Below are 18954 nucleotides of genomic sequence, written 5' to 3' on the forward strand. Positions count from 1 at the left end.
GCAAAGTCAAGACCTAGGGTAGAGATAAAAATCAGGGAGTAGGCCGGGCGCGGTGGCTCAAGCCTGTAATCCCAGCACTTTGGGAGGCCGAGGCGGGTGGATCACGAGGTCAAGAGATCGAGACCATCCTGGTCAACATGGTGAAACCCCGTCTCTACTAATACAAAAAATTAGCTGGGCACGGTGGCGCGTGTCTGTAATCCCAGCTACTCAGGAGGCTGAGGCAGGAGAATTGCCTGAACCCAGGAGGCGGAGATTGCGGTGAGCCGAGATCGCGCCATTGCGCTCCAGCCTGGGTATCAAGAGCGAAACTCCGTCTCAAAAAAAAAAATCAGGGAGTCATCTATGAATAAGTGATTATTAAAGCTATGTACATAAATGAATGAAGAAGCCCTAGGATGGAGTCTTAGATACTTAATAGCCAGGTTAGAAGATAAACCTACAAAGAAAATCCAGGAGGAGTCTCCAGAAAGGGAGGGAAGCCAGAGGAAAAGATGCTAGAACCAGAGGAGAATAGCATGATTGACGTACCAGATTATGGGCATGTAGAAGATGAAATTTTTCCTCCTTCCCCACCTCCAGCCTCTCCAGAGAGACAAGATGGTGAAGGAGCTGAGCCTGATGAAGAGTCAGGAAGTGGAGCACCTGTTCCTGTATCTCCAAAGAGAACAGTTAAAAGAAATATACCCAAGTTGGATGCTCAGAGATTAATTACAGAGAGAGGACTTCCAGCCTTAAGGCATGCATTTGATAAGGCAAAATTCAAAGGTAAAGGTCATGAGGCTGAAGACTTGAAGATGCTAGTCAGACACATGGAGCACTGGGCATATAGACTATTCCCTAAACTGCAGTTTGAGGATTTTATTGACAGAGTTGAATACCTGGGAAGTAAAAAGCAAGTTCAGACCTGTTTAAAATGAATTTGACTTGATCTTCCTATTTTACATGAAGATTTTGTTAGCAATAATGATGAAGTTATGGAAAATAATGAATATGATGTAACTGCTACTGAATTAGATCCCTTTTTGACGAACTCATCTGAAAGTGAGATGTTTGCTTCTGAATCAAGTAAAAGCCTAACAGAAGAGCAACAACAAAGAATTGAGAGAAATAAACAACTGGCCTTGGAAAGAAGGCAGGCAAAGCTGCTGAGTAATAGTCAGTCCCTAGCAAATGATACGTCAATGAACACACCCAGGGCACAGACAGTTGAAGAGCTTAATACGGATGAGGATCAAAAGGAGGAGTCAAATGGATTAAAAGAAGACATTCTAGACGATTCATGTAATCATACTAATACTTTAAATGTAGAGGAGGAATTAAAATTAGGGGAAACACTGCTGAACCAATCTTAAAAATGTGCAACAGTAACTTGATGCTTCATCCAGAAATATTACCAAAGCTGGTTAAGTTTCCATTAATAGAAAATGTGTCTGTTAACTCACCATCCTGCAAGCTTGGGTGTTACTATGCATTTTTCTTCTTTGAGTGAAAATCCTTAGGTAGTAAAAAATTTTTTACAGATTATTGTTTAAAATCTGGTTATCTGGTATTTGTTTATAATTATGCTTGTCCCTTTAGTTAAATCTGCTCTCTTTAGTGTTTGTTTTTATGTAGGTATTTCTTCATAAAATGATTAGTCGGTAATAAGCAGTATCTTCTGCTGCTCATCTGTTATTGAATGCCTTGTTTTCACTAAGTTGGGAGGTTTTGTTTTTTGTTTTTGTTTTTTTTTGAGACGGAGTTTCGCTCTTGTTACCCAGGCTGGAGTGCAATGGCGCGATCTCGGCTCACCGCAACCTCCGCCTCCTGGGTTCAGGCAATTCTCCTGCCTCAGCCTCCTGAGTAGCTGGGATTACAGGCACGCGCCACCATGCCCAGCTAATTTTTTTTTTTTTTTTTTTTTTTGTATTAGTAGAGACGGGGTTTCACCATGTTGACCAGGATGGTCTTGATCTCTTGACCTCGTGATCCACCTACCTCGGCCTCCCAAAGTGCTGGCATTACAGGCTTGAGCCACCATGCCTGGCTTGTTTTTGTTTTTTACTGCTCCTTGCAGAGCAGGACTAACCCATGGACAGTATACCCAGAGTAGCCTGGGTGAAGTTTTAACATGTACATATATATTGAATATTAATGTCAATTTTTTTTCAAGGAAGTAAAAATTATCCTAAAAGCTAAAAAAAAAAATTAGTAGTATTGTACCAATGATATATAACCCCACTTTTGGCTTTCTAGGTGACATTAGGTATTAAGGCACTTAAAGAAACAATTAGTCTAAAAGCTAGTATTATTGTAATTTGGTTTGTAACTCCAGTTTGTTTTCTATATAATCTAAGAGACTAATGTATTAAAAATTATTAGTTATGTTTTTGGACACATAATATGTAAAGATGTGTGACATGAACAACTGAAAGAGATAGAGGTAGATCTATGAAAGGAGCAGAGTTTTGTATGTTATTGAAGTCACGCTGGTATAAAATCAAAATAGAGTATATAACTTTAGGATATTCAGTGTAATCCCCAATGATAACTACAAAGAAAACAGCTAAAGAATACACATCTGTAAGATAAGAATTTAAATATTTCACTACCAAAAAATCAATTAAACACTAGACAGTAATATAGGGAATAAGGGACAGAAAAGCAATAACATGCATAGAATACAAACAGCAAAATGACAGGAGTACTTCTAACTGATACTTTTATGTACTTTAAATGCAAATGTAATGTAAACTCTCCAATCAAAAGACAAAGATTGGTAGAATGGATCTAAAAAACATAATTTAACTAAGTATATGTATATGACATCTACAAGAAATGCAGTTCAGATCCAAAGACATGGATAGGCTGAAAGAATAAAGGATGGAATGACATTGCATGAAAATAGTCACCAAAAAGGAGCAAGGGTGGCTATACTAATATCAAACAAAATAGACTATAAGTCAAAAAAGGTAAAGATAGACATTATATGTTAAAATTTCAACATGGCAAAAAGTAATGACAATTATAAACATTCATGTACTTAATAACAGACCACCAAAATTGAAGCAGAAGTGACAGAACTGAAGGGAAAAATAGATAGTTCTACAATAATAGTTGGAGACTTCAATACCCCACTCTAAATAATGGATAGAACAACCAGACAGAAGGTAAATAAAAACATAGAAGATTTGAACAGTACAACAAACTAAATCTAACAGACATATACAGAACACCCTACCAAACAACAGAAGACACATTATTCTCAAGTGCACATGGGTTGTTTTCCAGGACAAACCATATGTTAAGCCACAAAGTAACTCTCAGTAGATTTTAAAAGACAGATATTATACAAAGTATCTTCTCTGACAATGAGATGAAGTCAGAAATCAATAACATAAAAACTAAAACATTCACAAATTTGTACAAATTAAACAATTAACTTTTTTTTTTGAGACCAAGTCTTGCTCTGTCACCCAGGCTAAAGTGCAGTGACCCAATCTTGGCTCACTGCAATCTCTGCCTCCCCAGTTCAAGCGATTCTCTTGCCTCAGCCTCCAGAGTAGCTGGGATTACAGGCATGCACCACCACACCTGGCTAATTTTTGTATTTTTAGTAGAGATGGGGTTTCACCACGTTGACCAGGCTGGTCTCGAACTCCTGACCTCAAATGAACCACCAGCCTCGGCCTCCCAAAGTGCTGGGATTACAGGTGTAAGCCACCATGTCTGGCCTAACAATGAACTCTTAACCAATAAATCAAAGAATAAATCACAAGGGAAATTAAGAAATTGTTAGAGGTGAATGAAAACAAAAATGTAACACATGAAAACTAGGACACAGCAAAAGCAGTGCTAAGGGGGACATTTCTAGCTGTAGGCACTTACATTAAAAAAATCAGGAAAGATGGCCGATCAAAAACCTAACTTTACAACTTAAAGAACTAGAAAAAGATACCTAAACTAAACCAAAGCTAGCAGAAGGAATAAAATGATAAAGATTAGAATCAAAATAAATAAAATAATTAACAAATTACTAAAATTAAAAATGAGGGTGAAACATCACTACCAATTCCACATAAATAAAAAAGATTTTAAGAGAGTACTATGAGTGATTGAATGTCAACAAACTGAATAACCTAGATCAAATGGACCAATTCTTAGAAACATAAAACTTATCAGACTAAACCACAAAGAAACAGAAAAGCTGAATAGACCTATAACTAATAAGGAGGTTGAATCAGTAATCAATAATCTGACAAAGAAAAGACTTTGACCTAATAGCTTTACACTTGAATTCTACCAAACATTTAAAGAGCTAATAGTAATGTTCAAATTTTTGTAAAAAAAAGTTGAAGAGAAAATACCTTCTAACTCATTCTTTCAGGCCAGTGTTACCCTGATACCAAAGCTAGACAAAGATACCATAAGGAGATCACAGATCAATATGTTTTATAATTATAGACGCAAAAATCCTCAACAAAATACTCAACTAAATACAGTAAGCTGAATTCAGTAGCATATTAAAAGTATAAGACACCATGACCAAGCGGGCTTTATGTGTGAAATTCAAGGATAGTTCAACATATGACAATTGATTAATGTAACACACCAGAAAAACAGAAGGAAAGACAAAAATCACATAACCATTTCAATTGATGGAGGAAAAAGAATTTGACAAAATTCAACACACTTTCATGATAAAAACATTCAACAAATTAGCAATACAAGATTATTATCTTGATATTACAAAAGCCATATGTGAAAAACTTATATTAATATATCGTCCTTGAGCAAACATCATACTAAATGGTAAAAGACTAAGAGGTTTTCCTCTAAAATCAGGAAAAAACAAAGATGTCTGATTTTGCCACTTCTAGTCAACATAGTACTGGAAGTCCTAGGCAGAATACTTAGGCAAGAAAACTTAGTAAATATAAATATCATCCTAATTATAAAGGAAGAAGTAGAATTATCTCTGTTCACAGATAATATAACTTTATGTGAGCAAAAATCCTAAATATTCCACACAAAAACTGTTAGAACCAATAAGTAGAATCAGCAAAGTAGCAGGATACAAGTTCAAACAAACAAAATTATTTGCATTCCTATACACTAACAATGAGCAATCTGAAAAGGAAATTAAGAACATTTCATTTCCAACAGCATCAAAAATAATAAAATAAAATACTTAAAAAGTTAAAATAATTAATCAAGGAGATAGACTTGTACACTGAAAATGACAAAATATTGCTGAAAGAAATTAAAGAAGACATAAATGGAAAGGCATCTCATGTCCATGGATTGAAAGATTCAACATTGTTAAGATGTTAATACTACCCAAACCAATCTATAGTTTTAATGCAATCACTATTAAAATCCCAATGTCATTTTTTGCAGAAATAGAAAACTTATCCTAAAAGACACAGGTTCAGGAATTCAGGAATCTCAAAAGAATGTGAATAGCCAAAATAATCAAACAAACAAAATTATTTGCATTCCTATACACTAACAATGAGCAATCTGAAAAGGAAATTAAGAACATTTCATTTCCAACAGCATCAAAAATAATAAAATAAAATACTTAAAAAGTTAAAATAATTAATCAAGGAGATAGACTTGTACACTGAAAATGACAAAATATTGCTGAAAGAAATTAAAGAAGACATGCTGGAGGGGGAAAATGCTGGAGGGCTCACACTTACTGATTTTAAAACTTACCATAAAGCTACAGTAACCAAAACAGTGTAGTACTGGCATAAAGGCACATATAGACCAATGGACTAGAATAGAGAGGCCAGAAATACAGCCTTGCATATATGGTCAAATGATTGAATACAGCCCTGCATTTATGGTCAAATGATTGTCAACAGGCTGCCAAGGTCATCCAATGTGGAAAAGACAGTCTTTTCTTTCATATATATATATATATAAAATTGCATTTTAGGTTTCAGAGTACATGTGAAGAACATGCAAGATTGTTGCATAGGTACATACATGGGAGTGTGGTTTGCTGCCTTCCTCCCCATCACCTATATCTGGCATTTCTCCCCATGTTATCCCTCCCCAACTCCCCACCCCCCACTGTCCCTCCCCTAGTTCCCCCCAACAGATCCCAGAGTGTGATGCTCCCCTCCCTGTGTCCATGTGTTCTCATTGTTCAACACCTGCCTATGAGTGAGAACATGCGGTGTTTGATTTTCTGTTCTTGTGTCAGTTTGCTGAGAATGATGGTTTCCAGGTTCATCCATGTCCCTACAAAGGACATAAACTCATCGTTCTTTATGGCTGCATAGTATTCCATGGTATTCTTGGGACTATGGCAGCTGCATAGTATTCTTGGAACAAGCTGATGGACTGCGCTTCTCTGAGAATGCCAACCAGAGGCAGCAGCCCACCCTTCCTGCCTCCTGCCCCACTCAGGTTTGGCATGTGATGAGCCATTCATGTGCTCCAAACTCCATCTGCCCATTGTGCAAACATGCCCTCTCCTGGCAGGGTGGACCCATTCTTCTGACCGTCTGACCAGGACTCGGCCTGGACACCATGTGAGGCACTCTGGCCCCAATCCTTCCTTTGCTTGTCACTCTCAGAGGCCACATTTCCCTGACTGTTATAGAGAATCACCATCACCACTGAAAACCAGGCCCTGTTGCCTTTTAAGCATCTACAGCTTCCTCAGTCCTGTGCTGCAGGACTATATTAGAAAAAATATATTTTTCTGATATCGACCTTGTATACGGCTTTAATGCCACAAAAGATTTTTTTCCTTAAAACGGTGTCAACTTGGAAAATAATGGTTTAAAAATGGAATAAGCATTAAGGAAAAACAAACAAAAAATATACATATATATGCCACAATTTCCCTGTCCAGTCTATCATCAATGGGCATTTGGGTTGGTTCCAAGTCTTTGCTATTGTAAACAGCACTGCAATGAACATTCATGTGCACATGTCCTTATAATAGAATGATTTATAATCCTTTGGATATACACCCAGTAATGGGATTGCTGGGTCAAATGGAATTTCTATTTCTAGGTCCTTGAGGAATCGCCACACTGTCTTCCACAATGGTTGAACTAATTTACACTCCCACCAACAGTGTAAAATTGTTCCTATTTCTCTTATCAACAAATGGGGTTGAGAAAATTGGATATCAATATGCAAAAGAATGAAGTGGGATCCTTTCCTAATATCATGTGCAAAAATTAATTCAAAATGGATCTATGCACTAAATGTAAGACCTAAAACTAAAATACTCTTAGAAGAAAACAGAAGAGAAAAGCTTCACAACATTGGATTTGGCAATGATTATCTGGATATGACACCAGAGACTCAGGTAACAAACGAAAAAATAGACTTTATAAAATTTTCCTACACAAAATTAAAATATATATATACATTAAAAACATTAGCAACAGAGTAAAAAGGCAACCCACAGAGTGAGAGGAAATATTTGCAAGTCAGCAATCAGAAATAACAAAAGTAATATTACAACAAATCACACTGAAATACAAATAAAGATCCTCAGAGACTATTACGAACACTTCCACATATACAAACTAGAAAAGCTAGAGGAAATGAATAAATTCCTGGAAATACACAACCTCCCACTGAATCAGGAAGAAGTTGGAATCCTGAAGAGACCAATATCAAGGTCCAAAATCGAATCAGTCAAAAAAAGCCTACTAACCAAAAAAAGCCCTGGACCAGACAAATTCACAGACAAATTCTACCAGATGTACAAAGAAGAGCTAGTACTAACTCTACTGAAACTGTCCAAAAAAACAAAACAAAACAAAACAAAAAACCAAGGAGGAGGGACTCCTCCCTAACTCATCCTATGAAATCAGCATCACTCTGATACCAAAACGTGGCAAAGAAACAATGAAAAAGGAAAACTACAGACCAAGATCCCTGATGAACATAGATGCAAATATTCTCAACAAAGTGCTAGGAAACCGAATCCAGAAGCACATAAAAAAGTTAATTCATGATCAAGTAGGCTTCATACCTGGATACAAGGTTGCCTCAACATATGCAAATCAATAAATGTGATTCACCACATAGAATTAAAAACAAAAACTATATGATCATCTCAATATAAATGGAAAAAAGCATTTGATAAAATCTAATATCCTTTCATGATAAAAAAAAAAAAACCTTCAATAAATGAGGTATTGAAGGAACATACTTCAAAATATTAAGAGCCATCTATGACAAACCCACAGCCAAAATCATACTGATTGGGCAAAAGCTGGAAGCATTTCCCTTAAGAACAGGAACAAGACAAGGATGACACTCTCACCACTCTTATTCAACATAGAGATATCATCTATCATCTCACACCAGTCATAATAGCTATTATTAAAAAGTAAAAAAAAAATGGATGCTGGCAAAGTTGTGGAGAAAAGGAACACTTACACACTGTTGGTGGGAATGTAAATTAGTTCAGCCACTGTGGAAAACAGTTTGGAGATTCCTCAAAGAACTTAAAATGGAACTACTATTCAACCCAGCATTCTCATTACTGTTTTTCTTTATATACACAAAGGAAAATAAATTGCTCTACCAAAGAGACACATGCACTCATATGTTCATCACAGCACTATTCACAATAGCAAAGGCATGGAATCAACCTCAGTGCCCAACAGTGGCGGACTGTATAAAGAAAATGTGGTACATATACACCATGGAATACTGTGCCTCCATAAAAAGAACAAAATCTGTCTTTTGCAGCAACATGATGCAGCTGAAGGTCATTATCCTAAGCAAATTAATCCAGGAATAGAAAACCAAATACTGCATGTTCTCACTTATAAGAGGGAGTGACACATTGGGTACACATGGACATAAAGATGGGAACAATAGATACTGGGGACAATTAGAGGGGAATAGAGGCTGGGGGCAGGGGCGGGAAAACTGCCTATTGGGTACTATGCTCACTACCTGGATGACAGGACCATTTATGTCCCAAACCTCAGCATCATACAATATACACATGTAACAAGTATATGTATACACACACACACACATCCCTGGGATTGTGAATCTAAAATACAAGTTGAAATGATAAATAAGTGAATAAACTTAAAAAGAAAATATTTGCAAATTATATATCTGATAAAGGTATCTGAATATGTAGAGAACCCCTAAAACTTAGTGATGAAAAAGCAAGCAACCCAATTTCAAAATGGGCCAAGGACTTGAGTAGACATTTCTTCAAAAAAGGTATGCAAATGGCCAGTAAGCACATGATAAGATGCCCCAAATCAGTAATCATTAGGGAAATGCGAATCAAAATTACGAAGAGATATTGCCTCACACCCACTAGGATGGTCACTATGAAAAACAAACAAACAAAAAATAAATAAAATAACAAGTGTTGGCAAAGATGTGGGAAAATTGGAACCTTTGTGCATTGTTGGTGGGAATGTAAAATGAGGTAGCTGCTGTGGAAAACAGTATGGCAGTTTCACAAAAAATTAAAAATAGAATTACCATATAATTCAGTAATTTCACTTCTAGGTATGTACCCCAAAGAATTGAAAGCAGGGTCTTAAATAGAAATTGGTACACCCATGTTTATAGCAGCATTATTCACAATAGCAAAATATGGAAGCAATTTAAGTGTCCAACAATAAATTTAAAAAGAAGCAAAATGTAGCATATACAGATAATGAAATAATATTCAGCCTTAAAAAGGAAAGAAATTCTGACATATGCTACAACATGGATGAACCTTGAAGACACTAGGCTAAGTGAAAAAAAACACTCACAAAAAAGATAAATATTGTATGATTTCACTATAAGTGAAACTTACAGTGGGTAGTTAGAATAGTCAAAATCATAGAAACAGAAAATAGAATTGTGGTTGCCAGGTACTGGGAGGAGTGAGGAATGAGATGTTATTTTTAGTGGGCAGAGTTTCACCTTTGCAAAGTGAAGAGAGCTCTGGAGATGGATGGCAGTAATGGTTGCACAAAAATATGAATGTACTTAACACCTCTGAACTGTACACTTACAATGGTTAAGATAGTAAATTTTATGTTATGTGTACTTTATGACAATAAAAAATTGGGGTAGAGTAGATGGGGTTATTAATTATGAGGCAATCATTTTCTTTGTTAAGAATAGTCACTGTAAGGGGTGACTTTGCAAATGTAACACAGAGATTACATGATAAATTTGATCATATGATCTCAAATAAAAAGGACTATACACTTGAAAGAAAAACAAAGGTCAACCTGCCAGAATTCAATTGGGTCAGACTGTTAAGCAATTTATAGCAAAAACAATAAAGCAGTTAGCCAGTAATTAATGGAGTCTAATGGGCTGAATGTAATACCAAATGAGACAGTTCAAAAGAGAGATCAGGAAAAGAGACAGTAGACAGAGCTCTGATAAAACTACTCTCAGCCAGGCACAGTGGCTCATGCCTGAAATCCGAGCACTTTGGGAGGCCAAGGTGGGTGGATCACCTGAGGTCAGGAGTTCAAGACCAGCCTGGCCAACATGGGGAAAACCCACCTCTATTAAAAATACAAAAAAATTAGCTGGACGTGGTGGTGGGCACCTGTAATCACACCTACTTGGGAGGCTGAGGCAGGAGAATCTCTTGAACCCAGGAGGTGGAGGTTGTAGTGAGCCAAGACCTCACCATTGCACTCCAGCCTAAGTGACAAGAACAAAACTCTGTCTCAAGAAAAAAACAAAAACCATTCTCATCCCAGGTTAGCTATGTGCATGCTGGAGGCCATACCCTCTGAGGAACAACACCAAAGGCTTCACATGGCAGAGTTAATACGCTTTACTAAAACAGCTTAGCCAAGTTACAGAATAATGAAACAAGCAAACCACAACCAAATCAAGTCCAGTAGAAGAGAGAAGGTAATTAATATCCAGAGTTGCTGTAGTATATTACCTGAAATTCTATTTTTCTTTTTTTTTCTGAGATGGAGTCTCGCTCTGTCACTCAAACTGGAGTGCAGTGGCGTGATCTCAGCTCACTGCAACCTCCGCCTCCCAGGTTCAAGTAATTCTCCTGCATCAGCCCCCTGAGTAGCAGGGACTACAGGTGTGTGTCACCATGCCTGGTTAATTCGTGTATTCTTAGTTGAGATGGGGGTTTCACCATGTTGGCCAGGCTGGTCTTGAACTCCTGACCTCGTGATCCACCCACCTTGGCGTCCCAAAGTGCTGGGATTACAGGCATGAGCCACTGCACCTGGCCCTGAAATTCTACTTTTCAACAACACCAAAAAAATATGAGACATGCAAAGGAACAGTAAAGTATGACCTGTGCACAGGAGGAAAAAACAGGCAAGAGAAATTGTTTGTGAGATAGACCAGATATCAGATTTAACAAAGGCTTTAAAGTAGCCATTATAGTTCAAAGAACTAAAGAAAACCATGCTTAAAGAGGTAAAGAAAGATAGGAAAACAATGTCTCATCAAATAAATACCATCATTAAAAAGATAGAAATTATTGTTTGATTTTTGAGACAGAGTCTTGCTCTGTCACCCAGGCTGGAGAGCAGTGGTGCAATCTCAGCTCACTACAACCTCCACTTCCCAGGGTCAAGCCCTCAGTCTCCTGAGTAGCTGGGATTACAGGTGTGTGCCACCAAACCTGGCTAATTTTTATTTGTAATTTTAGTAGAGATGGGGTTTTGCCATGTAGGCCAGGCTGGTCTGAAACACCTGACCTCAGGTGATCTGCCCACCTTGGCCTCCCAAAGTGCTAGGATTACAGGCGTGAGCCACTGCACCCAGCCTATTTTTAAAATAAAAATTCTGGAGTTGAAAAGTACGAGAAAAAAACAAACCCATCCAAAAGTGGGAGAAGGATGTGAACAGACACTTTTCAAAAGAAGACCTATATGAGGCCAACAAACATATGAAAAAATGCTCATCGTCACTGATTATTAGAGAAATGCAAATCAAAACCACACTGAGATACCACTTCATGCCAGTTAGAGTGGTGATCATTAAAAAATCTGGAGACAACAGATGCTGGAGAGGATGTGGAGAAATAGGAACACTTTTACACTGTTGGTGGGAGTGTAAATTAGTTCAACCATTGTGGAAGACAGTGTGGCGATTCCTCAAGGACCTAGAAATAGAAATTCCATTTGACCCAGCAATCCCATTACTGGGTATATATCCAAAGGATTATAAATCGTTCTACCATAAGGACACATGCACACGAATGTTCATTGCAGCACAGTTTACAATAGCAAAGACCTGGAACCAACCCAAATGCCCATCGATGATAGACTGGACAGGGAAAATGTGGCACATATACACCATGGAATATTATGCAGCCATCAAAAATGATGAGTTCGCGTCCTTTGTAGGGACATGGATGAACCTGGAAACCATCATTCTCAGCAAACTGACACAAAAACAGAAAATCAAACACCGCATGTTCTCACTCATAGGTGGGTGTTGAACAATGAGAACACATGGACACAGGGAGGGGAGCACTACACACTGGGGTTGGTTGCAGGGGGCAAGGGAGGGACAGCAGGGGGATGGGGAGGTCAGGTAGGGATAACATGGGGAGAAATGCCAGATGTAGGTGACGGGGGGATGGAAGCAGCAAACCACATTGTCATGTGTGTACCTATGCAACAATCCTGCATGATCTGCACATGTACCCCAGAGCCTAAAGTACAATTTAAAAAAAAAAAAAGAAAGAAAGAAAAGTACAATAACCAAAATGAAAAGTTTGTTAGAGGCACACAACAGAATATTTGGACTAGCAGAATAAAGAAAGGGCAAATTTCATGATAGATTAATAGAGATTATACAATCCAAGGAACAGAAAGAAAATACAATAAAGAAAAGTAAGCGAGACTCAGAGAAATATAGGACATTTGTAAGTACACTAACATATGTGTAGTGGAAGTACTAGAAGAAGAAAAGAAAGAGGAAGGAGCAGAAAAAGTGTTCAAAGAAAAAATGATAACTCCCCAAGTGTGCTGAAAAATAATTTGCACATCCAAGAAGTTCAACGAACCTTAAGTAGGACAAATGCAGAGATGCACTCCCAGACACATCATAGTAAAAATGCTGAAGTCAAAGCTAAAGAGAAAAGCTTGTAAGTAGCAAGAGAAAAGCTGTTCATCACAGGCAAGAAAAGCCCAGAAAGATGAGCATCTGACTTATCAGTAGAAACGATGAAGGTTAGAAGGCAAAATAATGACATATTTAACATAAAGAAAAAACTGCCAGCCACAAATATTACATCAGCAAAGCTATATTTCAAAAATCGAGGTGAAATAAAGAAATTTCTGATAAACAAATAATGAGAGACTTTATTGCCAGCAGACCTGCCTTACAAGAAATAAATGAGGTTCCTAGGGCTGAAAGCAACTGAACTGAGATGAAATTTTAAATCCACACGAAAGAGCAAAATGCAGTAGTAAACGTAATTATGTAATTATAAAAGATAGTATAAATGCATCTTTTTTTAAACTGATTTAAAAAGTCATTGTATAAGATAATATGTATATAACTGTGTTATTGTACCTATAACATATAGAAATGACAGTAACCACACAAAGGAGGTGGGTGGGAACAGAGCTGTACTGGAGCAAGAAGTTATGCCATTATGCCTGTAATCCCAGTGCTTTGAGAGGCCAAGGCGGGTTGACCACTTGAGGCCAGGAGTTGGAGACTAACCTGAGCAACATAGTGAAACTCTGTCTCTATAAAATATTTTAAAAATTGGCCAGGCATGATGGTGCACACCTGTAGTTCTAGCTTCTCAGGAGGCTGAGGTGGGAGGATCACTTGAGCTTAGAAGTTCAAGGTTATAGTGAGCTATGATAGCACCACTGTACTCCAGCCTGAGTGAAAGTGCAAGACCCTGTCTCTAAAGTTAAAAAAATTAAAAAAAGAGAATTATACCAGATGATAACTCAAACCCATAGGAACAAAGAGAACAGGAAATAATAAATAAGAAGATAAATGAAGCAACCTCTATAAAAATATGCTTGCTTTTCCTCTCTTTTGTCAGTCCTTTTAAGTAACATAAAATTATATAAAGTAATAGTTTTAACAATGTATTGTTGGGTTTGTAACATACATAGATATAATATGTATAACAATAATAGCACAAAAACAGGGAAGAAGGAATAAAAGTATCTAGAAGTAACACTTCTACATCTCACTGGAATTAAGTTGGAATAAATCTCAAGTAAATTCTGATAACATGTATACGGTGATGCCTAGGGATTACAGCCGAGATAAATGAGAGAACAGAACAGCAACAGAGAAAAGCAATGAAACCAAAAGTTGGTTCTTCAAAAAGATCAACAAAATTGACAAACCTTTAACTAGATTGACAAGGAAAAATAAAAATCACTAAAATCAGAAATGAAAGAAGGGACATTACTACTGATCTTACAGAAATAAAAAGAAAATTTAAAAAAATATTACAGACAATTATAAGCCGTCTGATTAGTTAACTTAAATGAAATGAACAACCTATAAAAATAGAAACTACTTAAAGTGACCTAAGAAGAAATTTGGTTAAATCTGCAGTAGAGCCGCATAATGGAATACTATTCAGCAATAAAAAGAAAGGAAGTATTGTTAAATGCTACAATGTGGATTAACCTTGAAAATGTTATGCAACATAAAAGAAGCCAGTAACAAGGACCACATCTAGTATGATTTTGTGTATAGAAAACGTGCAGAATAGGCAAATCTATAGAAACACAAAGTAGGGGCCAGGCCTGGTGGCTCACACCTGTAATCCCAGCACTTTGGGAGGCCGAAGTGGGTGGATCACCTGAGGTCAGGAGTTCGAGACCAGCCTGGCCAACATGGGGAAAACCTATCTCCACTAAGAATACAAAAATTAGCCGGGCGTGGTGGTGGGCGCCTGTAATCCCAGCTACTCAGGAGGCTGAGGCAGGAGAATCGCTTGAACCTGGGAGGTGGAGGTTGTGGTGAGTCAATATCATGCCATCGCACTGCAGCTTGGGCAACAAAAGTGAAACTCCAAAGAAAGAGAGAGAGAGAGTGGGGGGTGGGGGGGAGAGAGAGAGAGAGAGGGAGAGGGAGAGGGAGAGGGAGAGGGAGAGAGGGAGGGGAGAGAGGGAGAGAGGGAGAGAGGGAGAGAGGGAGAGAGGGAGAGAGGGAGGAAGGGAGGGAGGGAAGGAAGGAAGGAAGGAAGGAAGGAAGGAAGGAAGGAAGGAAGGAAGGAAGGAAGGAAGGAAAAGTAGATTATTGATTGCCCAGGGCTGCAAGTGAGGCAATGGGAGACTTGGGGAGGGAAGGCTAATAGGTATGAAGTTTCTTTTGGGGCTAATTAAAATATTTTAAAATTGACTGTCATGATGACTGTACAATGTTGTGAATATTCTAAAAGCCATTAAATTATATATATTTAAATAGAGTGTATGGCATGTGACTTTCTCAATAAAGCTGTTTTTTCAAAAATGACTTGGGTGGATAGCATCTGAAGGTGTGGAGGCTGTTGCAATGGTCCCTATGAGAGACTGAAGGCTTGAACTGGAGAGATGAATAAGAATGGAAATCAAGATGAGGAAACAGAGGCTGGTTTTGCTGGGGAGGGTATAGAAGATGAACTGCTAAATAATAGTGATCGCAGATTAAGAAATCCAACTCTTGCAGAATTTTAAAGGTCAATTAATTACAAGTAGCTTGGAGATTGTTTCCAAAAAAAAGTTTTGTTCAAAGTACAAGAAAATGCCTCTTAAGTATCTACACATATACACACACAAAAAAGTCATGCATTTAAAATAATTCACTAAATGGCTGTCAACACTGGGAGGGTACTGGGAAAGGAGGGCAGGGTCCATTATGAAGAAAGAAAAAGATGGTCCTGGTGAGAAAAACAGAAAAAGTCATCAAATGAGCAGCGTCTTCACTAATCTATTAATTCATTCACCAAATATTGATTGAGCATCTATCATGATCCACATCCTGGATACAGCAGTGCTTAAGAACTGCCTTCGTGGAGCTTCTAGTTCAGTAGGGTAAGACAGATTATGAACTGGTGCACAAGCCTGTATATATGGCATGGTCCAGTGATGATCGCCGGAGAGAAAAATGAATCTGGTTAAGAAATAAATTAGTGATCAGACACGTGAAGCAGACGGCTGTGAAGGCGCAGCACGGGAAGAGCTGAGACTTGAACAAGAAGATATGAGCCTGGTGACTATGTGTTGGGGAAGCATCTCAGGCAGAGGGGCTGCTGGAGCAATGAACGGAGTTGAGAGGGTGAGGAAGAGCAAGGAGATCAGCGAGAAGGCCAGTGGAGCACAGGAAGCCAGGCAGAGAGCAACAAGACAAGGAGGTCGGCAGGGCCAGATCGCCCATGAGGGTCTTAGGCCATGGTAAAACAGTATAGTAAGTAAGAATGTCAAGTATATATCAAATGTGATAGGAAGGTTTTAAACAAGGAGTGACATAATCTGATTTGCATTATAAAAAGAGGAGTGAAACCTGGATGGGGAGGACAAAGGTTGGTCGGGTAATGGGACCAAAAAGCCCTTAGATAGAAAGAAAAAGTTCCAGTGTTCGATAGCACAGTAGAGTGACTATAGTTAGCAATAATTTATTGTCTATTTAAAAATAGCTAGAAGAGAATATTTGAAATGTTTCCAACACAAAGAAATAATAAATGTGTGAGATGATGGATATCCTCATACCCTGATTTGATCCATACACATTGTTGCATGTATCAAAATATATACCCCATAAACATGAACAATTATTACATATTGGTTTTTGAAAGATGAGTGGAAAAGGAGGGCATGTTAGGTAAATGGGGAAGCGGGTGTTATGGGTCAAATTGTGTACCCCAGTAATGACATGCTAAAGCCTTAGCTCCCAGTAACTATGGGTGTGACCTTAGTTGAAAACAGGGTCTTCAGATGTAATCAAGTTAAAATGAGGTCATTAGGGTGGGCCTTAATCCAATGTGACTACTGTCCTTATAAACAGAGGGAAATGTGTACACACACACAGGGAGAATGTCACGTGACAGTATGGAGACACATGGACACAGAGGGAAAATGGGCACATGAAGATAGGGGCAGAGGTTAGAGTTACATTGCTGCAATGCAAGGAAAGCCTGCTCTGCCTGAAGCTGAAAGAGGCAAGAAAGCATCCTGCCCGACAGCTTTCAGGGGGAGCATGGCTCTGCTGGCACCCTGATTTTGAACTTCTGGCCTCCAGAACTGGGAGAGAATGAATCTACGTTGCTGGAGCCGCCCAGTTTGTGACGCTCTGTGAGGGCAGCCCTAGGAAAGCAAGGCTCAGGGAAACCAGCGCAGGTGCCCACACCAGACAATCAGGTCTCAGGGGGGCAGCACGACGCTGTCGGAGGCCTGATGAATTTTGAAAGCAGAGGCTGCCAGGAACTGCAGATACCTTGGGTTTGAGAGGCAGGTACAAAATAGGAATTCATTGCCAGGAACCTGCTTGAGGAACACTTTGCAAGAAACTTCAAGACCAGTCAGAAGTCTGAATTCTGAATGTCAAAGGAAAGAGATCAACCAGTGGGATCTCTTTAGGTTCTGGAGAATTGGGAGATGTACCCGAGAATAAGACCTGAGTAACGGAGGCCACAAGTACTTGCCTCTGTTTCTGCAGGACAGCATTAAGAAATTGGTCCTGGTCAGGCTCGGTGGCTCGTGCCTGTAAATCACGACACTTAGGGAGGCTGAGGAGGGTGGATCACCTGAAGTCAGGAGTTTGAGACCAGCCTGGCCAACATGGTGAAACCCTGTCTCTACTAAAAACACAAAAATTAGCTGGGCATGGTGGTGCACACTTATAATGCCAGCTACTTGGGAGACCGAGGCAGGAGAATCGCTTGAACATGGGAGGTGGAGGTTGCAGTGAGCCAGGACTGCACCACTGCACTCCAGCCTGGATGACAAGAGCAAAACTCCATCTCAAAAAAAAAAAAAAAGAAAGAAAGAAAGAAAGAAAAAGAAAAAGAAATTGGTCCTGTTGCAATATATTTAAAACAAATTGACAAATTGGCCACAGGCACATCACTGCATGAGGCTTACCTACAAGTAATGACAACATTTGGGAATCACACTGGAAAGCAGTGGTCAGAGTGTGAGCACAGGTATGGTCATTGTCCCCACCCCTGTGTGTGAGAGACCTCCTGAGGGTTCCAGGGTTATAGACAGTGAGGGTCACTTGCATGAGCACCATGGCAACTGTGTCTCATTTTACACAAGAGAAGGTAGCCCCTGGCCGCAATGGGGACATTTAATCTAAAGGCATATCAGGCAGATCTTGCGTCTCTGCAGCAGCCCCAATGATGTAATGCCAACCTCCCACGCACCCAGCCCCAGAAATTTTCCCCCGGGAGGCCTGAGAGACTAGGTGGTCTTTTTTTGGTGGTAGGGGCAGGGGCTTAGGCACCAAGGGATTTCTGGAAAGTAGGAACAGGCAGAGTTTGTCCATCATTGAGTATTTGCTACATGTGAACCTTATGCTACCCATTTCATAGCATTCTCTAACATCACCTCGCCTGTGATGTCCTGCCACCCAGGCTGGGATGTTCTCACTTCTTTGTTTGCATCTTCAGTGCCTGCATGCCTGCCTCATACACAGTAGGTGCTCAATTCACCTTTGCTAACATTGCTGACGATAGTGGATGGGGGAGATCTGCACAAGGAATGAGGTCTCAGCAAGAAGGGCTAAACTGAAGACAAAACCTGCACATTTGCCTGGGGCAGCCCCACCAGTCTTCAATCTCGGATTCCCTTTTCTTTAAAATTTATTACAAAGTATTAACCTGCTTCAGCAGCTCTGGTGCTTTTCCAAATTCTTTAACAGGAGTGTTAGCAAGTGTGCCAGCACTTTACTTTCTCGCATTGACTTCATCTCTTCAATACCATTATTACTGCTGAAACTGCCAAGGCTCTTTGGCTCTGAGTTCTAATGGACATTGGGCAGCTGAGCCTC

At 39.1% G+C, this 18954-nt stretch overlaps 1 pseudogene; it reads left to right on the forward strand.

Moving 5' to 3' along the window:
- Positions 1-494: 494 nt before the first annotated feature.
- On the forward strand, positions 495-1410 carry LOC105720484 (TIMELESS-interacting protein-like; annotated as a pseudogene).
- Positions 1411-18954: the final 17544 nt, after the last annotated feature.

The sequence above is a fragment of the Aotus nancymaae genome, unplaced genomic scaffold (assembly GCF_030222135.1).
Source record: "Aotus nancymaae isolate 86718 unplaced genomic scaffold, 86718_ANA_hifiasm-v0.15.2.pri h1tg000029l, whole genome shotgun sequence".
Taxonomy (NCBI): Eukaryota; Metazoa; Chordata; class Mammalia; order Primates; family Aotidae; genus Aotus; species Aotus nancymaae.